Source organism: Pinus tabuliformis, chromosome 2_2, assembly GCF_031772625.1.
Source record: "Pinus tabuliformis cultivar Carrire ecotype Pingquan chromosome 2_2, CPIR1, whole genome shotgun sequence".
In the NCBI taxonomy this organism is placed as follows: domain Eukaryota; kingdom Viridiplantae; phylum Streptophyta; class Pinopsida; order Pinales; family Pinaceae; genus Pinus; species Pinus tabuliformis.
Window position 1 is genome coordinate 287,508,853 of NC_142300.1, and position 7,547 is coordinate 287,516,399.

Sequence of the window (7,547 nt, forward strand, 5' to 3'; positions counted from 1 at the left end):
CAGCAACGACAACCATCTAAAAGCAGGAGAACGCTATTTTTGCACCAACTGGAAATAACAAACGGCAACTATCCGGAGATTGCCAGAATTCCACGATGACGCGGCATAATCAGCAATCTACCCAAAAAGAGCAAAACACAGTTACGATTGCTCAAGTATCAGGAACAGTACGGGTTTTCTAAGTCAGCAACCATGGGGAAACGGCGAAGGATAATACAAGGATCCCAAGAGCACGGGCAAAGTTCAGGCACCAGCTGTGTAACAGAAATAAACTCAAGAAAGAATACACTGTTGCACTGTTATAACAACATTTTGTAATTCTTATTTTTGGCTAACTGAATGAACCGTGATAATCTATTGTAATAGATGTCTCCTCTATAAAGAGGAGACATCTACATTAGAGAAGGGATGATAATTTTGTAAGGGGAATTTTAAAGACGAACAACAAAGTCTGAACTCTTATTGTACTAAATCTTTTGGCAGATGAATAGAAAATTGTTCTGAGTCTTTAATTCAATAGTTGTGTTTTGGGGAATCTTGTGAGAGGGACTGGGCCCACCTTCCTCACAAGATTCACCCATTTACTTTTCTGTCAAGTGTGTAAGTGTGTTTGGTGATTTCTTTATGCTGGTACTCTGTTTTGGATTCTGTAAGCATTACCTTTGGTAGTTTCCTTTTTGCTGGCACTCTATTTCGTTAATCGTTTGAAGCTGTACTTCACCGGTGAATTAGACTTTCAGTGTGTATTAGCAATCTGGTTACAGGGGCAGGTGCTGAATGTACTTGTTTGGAGGATAGGGTCCTGATCCTCTGATAACAGAGCATCCATCACTTTTCTTCTCGGATTTATTAACTGTTTTTATTTTATCTTTACAGTACACTTTTATGACATAACGTGAGAACTACGCATACTACATCTTTTGAATGCTTTTAGAGTTAAAGTACATACAGTACGCAGTGGCCTTTGAAATAAAAAGACTTTCCTAGGTTGACAATTTAATGTGGTACTTGATTGTTAATTAATAAACAATTCAACTAGCCAACACTCGGTTGCTTTCTTCCAACTTCTTTTGAAGTGACTCTTCAATACATTTGTGTTCTTCAACTTCAATTTTGATACCTTGAAATTGTTCTTCAAGAGTATTGGAATGGATCTTCTCAGCCTTGAGCTCTTTTATAAGCTTGATTTCCTCTTTGGAAAATTCTTTTATGGTCAACCCTTCTTCATTGTTTGATACCTCTTGTTTATTGTGCTTGGCCATAAACAATACTCTCTCATTGGATTCTTCTTCACTGTCACTGTCTTCATCAGATGATGAGCTATCTTTGAAATTTGAGTCACTTGCATATATATTCTCAAGCTTGTCCCATACATTTTTGGTGGTTTGACAACCCAACACCTTATGATAAGCATATTCAATAAGTCCACTGATAATAATATTCTTTGCTTTTGCATAATTTACCAAATTATTCTTACCTTGTTCATCTGTAGTTAGTGTAAAGCCATTTTGAACAGTGTCCCATACTTCGTAACCTTGCACCAAGAGATAGACCTCCATTCTTCCTTTCCAGAGTGTATAATTATTTTCATTGAACAGAGGTACACCATTCTTTGTATTCTCCATGGTCTCCTTCCAGTTGTTAAACTACTATTGAAGGAACCAAGCTCCGATACCAATTGTTAGAAACGCTGGGGGGGGGGGTTGTTGAATCAGTATTCCTTTCAATTAGTATTATTATTAATATTTCAGAGCATTAGTTAATATTTAATTATTATCAGTGTTTGTACAATGATAGTAGTAAAAAAAATAGGAACACAAATGCACACAGTTTTTAAGGTGGAAACCCCCCCGGACAAAAAACACCTGAAAGTTTTTCTAATAATTATTTAATCTTAACTCCAATTGAAAATAAAGCTCCAACTTCCTAGAATCTAGAAAAGCATTCTTCTCCATCTCTCACTGGATGGATGCTCCAACGCCCGAGATTTTTTAGTAGTCAACTGAACGGATGCCCCAATGCCTAATGAGCTACAACTCACCCTAACACCACCCTACCACCCTGAATTTTTCATAGGCTTGAACCTGTTGGTGACTTCATGCACCAGCCTAGCACCACCCTACCATCCTATAGAAGAATAAAAGAAGAATGGATTCCTGTACCAGGGAAAAGGTACAATTTACAATGATATAGAATGATGTAGAAGAAGAAGATACACTAGCCCATAATCCCAACTATGAAAAAACAACCTAATGATGATCCTAGACCTTCTGACACTGCCTCTTCAACTCTTGGTAGATAGACACTTGTACAAATTTTACAATGACTCTGTACAATGATACTTTTACAATGAATGTATGCAGTGATGCCCACTTGAAGACTTCATGTGGTGAACTTCTTGCTGCTATTCTGTACCTTGATTGTTTCTCTTGTCATGCTACCCTTTCTCACTCTTTAGAACATTAGATTATGCATTGAGTCTTCTCTTGATGAATATATAATACTTGCAAAAAGTCTTCAAGGAAATACCCATGACATGATAATAGCAAAACTTACCTCATCCTGCAAAGCATATGTCAGTGCTAAACAAAAACAACAAATTAGAATAAAAAGAACCTAATGCAATTAAGAGATGAACATGCATATATAGAAGATACTTACCTGGAGCTTACCTCTACTACATCATTTTGCTGCACCTTGCTCTTTGCTGCCCTAGAAAGTCTGGTCCTTTGCACCCCTTGACAACACTTGATCTAGTTTTTTTTCTTGCCTTCTAGGAGCACAATATTGAATCTGATGTATCTCTGTGATTTCAAATCCCCAATATGTGATCTTCGGTCCTATAGTAGCCCTCTGAGTCTTCTTTCCAATTCCATTGGTTTGACTCGATTTGGATTCTTCAAGGCAAAGTTATGCCCAATCTCTCACAATGACCTAATTATGGACTAGTTCAGTAGAGTGAACTTGTACGGCGTGCCACGTGTCATTGTTTCCTCCTTCGACTCTGAAATTGATATACATAAAACTAAAATTTGTGCACTATCCGCCACTTCTTATAGAATTCCAATCCACTTCTCAAAGAGAGAGTTATAATGATTTTCCCAAGGTCACCTCTTTGAGATGAAATTCAGGAGCCTGCAAAAACCCTAACTTCCACAGATCATATCTCCGAAAATATAGCGAACCAAGATCGATAGAAAGTTATTTTTGAGTAGAGTATTCCTATAATGGTTATGAGATGAGAAACAATGAATGATTATGCCCAATGTGCCATGGAAGTTCAGGGTCATCCTTGGTGCTACTTGGGTTGACATCAATGACAACCTCAGATCATCTTTAGATCAACAGTTCGAGCCCTAATTCCTTATATCTCGACCTCGTTCGGGACATGCAAAGAAAAATGGAGAAAGAGCAGAACACTTTGATACCACTGATCTGAACTTAAATACGAATGCAATAAATTACAAATATAACCATAAATATAAAGATGCAGTAGAAATATCACTTCATTTCATTAATATCAAATACTGAAATATGCTTACAAACATAATGGAAATAAACTAGCTCGGGTGATGGTAGCTTATCTCTAGGAAGAGATGTGGTGGCTACATGCCTTTGAACTGTGTTACAATGAGGCTTAAAGGCCTATTTATTATTGAGAAACAATGGAAAACTCTAAACATCCAAAAACCTAACCCTAGGAGATGAAGCGCCAAAACTATGGGCCCTGTTTTGGTAAATTGGTACATCAACTTCGTGGGGTTGTAACTTTGGTATACGATCTCTTTTTGACGCACACAATACCTCGTTAGAAATATATATCCAAGGAATACAACTTTCAGCTAAAAACATCAATTAAAGAGTCATGTTTTCCATTTTCCAAAAAAATGTCGTTTAGGGCCTCAAAACGGTTCTGGAAGTTTAGGACCCGAAAAACTGCCAAAAATAGTTAAATGTGCTACAATAAGGAAACTAAAAGATGAAAGAAATAGTGGTGGGGGTCCAAGAGGAATATCCAGGTGGCCACATATATCTACCTAGATCAATCCTCCCCCGTTAGGAAGAAATGGTCCCCATTGCATTGAGGGCCTCCATGAGATGGAGAAACTTCTGTTGAACTTGGTCCCTGGTGAGCCACTTGCCTTGGTGCAGGAGTTGGCCAGCTTTGACAACCCGATACAGTTGGATATTCTGCTGGCGAGTGTTCTTGATCTGTGTGTCCATGATCTGATGAGTTGTGGTCTATTCCATGCAGTCTAAATTTAACTATGTTGGTCTGAGTTGTTCTGAAATGTCTGATGTGTCCAGTAATGGTGGAAAGTATGGTCGAAGGCAGTCCACATTGAACACTGGGTGCATGCCAAGGAATGGGGGAATTTTGAGCTCAAAAGCATTGTCTCCCACAACCTTGGTAATGGTGTAAGGCCCATATCAGAGTGGTCTAAGCTTCTGATGGGATCTGGTAAGGCGTTCTTTCTACAAATGCAACCAAACTTTGTCGCCCACCTGAAACTTGTGTGGCACTCGATGTTGATCATGTCACTGCTTGTACTTGGCATTTGAATTCTCCAAGATGTCATGAACCTGTTGGCGGATGTGTTGGATGTGTTCAATAAATCTGGTTTCTTTATCAGCCTCAGACAATACATGTGTGGATTCTGTCTGTGTAGTCACATGAGGCATGGCAACATCAATCAGACATAATTGTTGAAATCCTAGACCCACTTGAAAGGAACTGCAACTACTCGATCTATGGAGAGCTCTGTTATAACTGTGTTGCACATAGGGAATAATATCATCCTAGGTTCATGGATGCTTGGAGTTTACATGTGGAGTATGTGCACTATCATTCTGTTGACAACCTCTGTCTGGACATCAGTCTGGGGATGGAATGCAGTCGACATGGTGATCTTGGTGTCCAATAGTGTCTAGAGGCTTAACGAGAATGTGGTTAGGAACCTGCTATTCCAATTTGATATAATGGTCCACACGGTCCCAAAATGTACCCACACTCGTTCAAAGAAGAGTTTTCCAGTGTCCATGTTAAGTTATGGTATGTTCTATGCTTAGTGCAATTTACTTCAATTTATTCTTATTAGCCCAATGTCAATTTCACTGTTTAGCAATCACATTAACATAAACTAAAATTTTGATAGAACATAAATAAATTAACAGAAGACAAGCCAATACAAGAGACACCAGATGTGGCGGCTAGCCAGGGACAAACCCCAATGTGGGGAAACCCTTTGATCAATTCTTCTATAATATTCAATCATTCGGCAGAGAGAGAGAGAGAGAGAGAGATAGGACAATACCACAAGTCTATTATTTTATATCAGCAATAATAAATCAAACACCAACAAAGTCAAAGCTAGTCAAATAGCCCTGGATTGACCTCTAGTCAACCTTGAAGAACTCGGTCTTCAACAGCAAACTTCAACAACCCAAAACAACCCTCAGTTAATGGTCAAAACAACAGTAAAAGGTAATAAGCCTGTGGTCAACCCTAACCAGACAACGTTGGTCAACACAACACCCAAACATCATGCGTAGGTCAATGCTTGGTCAAGACACTCTTTAACAAGCTTGCACTTGGCTCAACATAGCCCTAGAAAAGTCAATGCTGCCCAAAAACTCAACGTTGCCCTAGAATCAGTCAACGCTGCCCTAAAACAAAAAATTCATCCTTCCTCTTGCACATGTGAGAGAAACTGCTCCTACGCTGGCCCAATGAGATGAACAGAGAGAAGATGAGTGTTGAGATGATGTGAAATAATGCCAGAAGGTATCTTCCTTTTATATGAATCGTTGAGGTTATGATGGGGGTGTGCCACACACTTTATCTTGCTGGTCGACCTTGACAAATTGTCAAGTATATACAAATAAATTCATGTATCCATAAATACATTTCAGAATCAGATGATCATTAGATCAATCCTACACCTCCTGATAAGAGGAATCCAAGAAAAATATCGGCTACCATAAATAAGATGACCCACATGGAGTTTGGTCCTAGTTTCCAATTTTAACACTCCCTCTCAACTAGGGAGAACTCCATCTGCTAATCCATCTGTCTGTCGATACTATTTCTTCCATCAAATGCACTGCCCTGAACTGCTCGAATATCCTCTGCTTTGCTCTGCTAAACTATGAAGAAGAAGAAATGATTGAGGATGTATCATACCATCCTCCTCTGACTTGAAGTCAGTCCCAGATAAAAGAGAGTGTTCAATAGTTCTCTTATTGACCCAAAGTCAGTTCTAGAGAGTGTGTCATACCACTCTTACTGATACCAGATTAGTTCCAAGAGAGAGTGAGCTATATCACTCTTACTGACCCGAAGTCAGTTCCAATTGAGCCCAGATCAATGTAGGTCATCCTAGCATAGGGAGTACGGTAGATACACGATGCGTCCATCGGTACTACTAGGGTCCCTAACCCCATTTCCATAATCATTGGCCAAATGAGAGGTACTTCCCATGAGTCCCAGACTGCATGGGTAGGATGCCTCAACAGGAGAACCACTCATCTTGTCCATAAGTCGCCATGGGGTATCACAGGGGAAGGCTGAACCATTCACACTATACACAACGCACCATTAGGGGGGGGTGAGTCGCCCTATGGTTGCTTGTCGCTCCAAGAAGTACCCCAAGACCCCGAGAGCTCCTAGAGCTCAATGCATGCATCATACATGACCCTCATCTGAGGGTCTCTCAATGACTCTAAGTCGTTCCCGGAAAGTCAAGAGTTTGAACTTTACCAGAGGCTTTGTCAGAATGTCAACGACCTGCTCATCTGTACCGATATGATGGAGCCTTATTGCTCCTTGTTGTACCATATCCTAGATAAAGTGGTACATAATATCGATATACTTGGAGTGATCATGAAATACGATATTCTTAGATAATCAAATCCCACTCTAGTTGTAACAAAGGATCACTGTAGTATCCAATGTATATCCAAACATCTCACTGAAGAGCTTCCGCAACCAGACAACCTCACAAGAGTCCATACTCATAGCATTGTACTTTGCCTCAGTGGTGCTCAAAGCCACCAACTTCTGCTTCTTTCTCATCTAGGATATCGAGGCAAAAACCAAAGAGAAACAACACCCGTAAGTGCTCTTTCGATCCGCCATACTACCTACCCAATCAACATCAAGATATCCATGTAGCCTCACATCTCCGGTAGTGTATCTCAACCCATGAGTGATTGTGCCTTGAAGATATCTCAGAAGGTTCTTGGCACCAATCGAATGTGAGTGGGGAGGCTCAACCATATGTTGGTTCAACGTGTTGACTGCAAAACATATATTCGGATGAGATTTCACCAAGAACATCAATCCTCCTATGAGTTGACGATACTCGGTAGTATTTCCCAAAGCAAGTCCGATAGCACTACCACTTAACTTCTTGAAGTCAAGCTCCATCGGGGTAGTCACGGGCTTGCAGTCCACCATATCGAATCTTTCCAATATATTCACCACATATTTTCCTTGAGATAGGAAAATATCCCCTGGCTTCAGCTAGAGTTCCAGTCCTAGGAAA